We start from the raw sequence: 431 nt of genomic DNA, 5'->3' as shown, positions 1-431 counted from the left end.
CATGGCTTAGTAGATTTCTTTAAACGTATCTTTTAGCGACTATGATGTGAGTATCTCCCTGTTTTGTGCTATGGTCTCTGCAGTCCTATAGCCTTTGGGACCATCTTAACACAGTGATGTCAGTTGCCCGACGGTGGCTGCCAGGCTTGTCTGAGAGGCTTATGAATATAGCCTGAGTCTTTGGCCACTGTTTTAAACAATCGAAATGGTGTGAGGCTTTATTTGCTTATTGAGATCCCTGTCGCTTGCATCAAGCAAGCTTTAAGCACAAATGAGTCATCCATGTCTTCCCTTACAAGCTTGCAACCAGTAATGGTGCATTTTTTCCAAGAGACTACTTCTGTATAGATTTTTACCTAAAACCTGTCTTGGAGCAAGACCTTAGTCTGGGTGGTTTTGGGTAGATATGAGGTCAGTACTGTTTTTGACAT

Source organism: Anser anser (assembly GCF_964211835.1).
Source record: "Anser anser genome assembly, chromosome: 21".
Classification (NCBI taxonomy): domain Eukaryota; kingdom Metazoa; phylum Chordata; class Aves; order Anseriformes; family Anatidae; genus Anser; species Anser anser.
Note: the sequence above shows the minus strand (reverse complement) of the source record.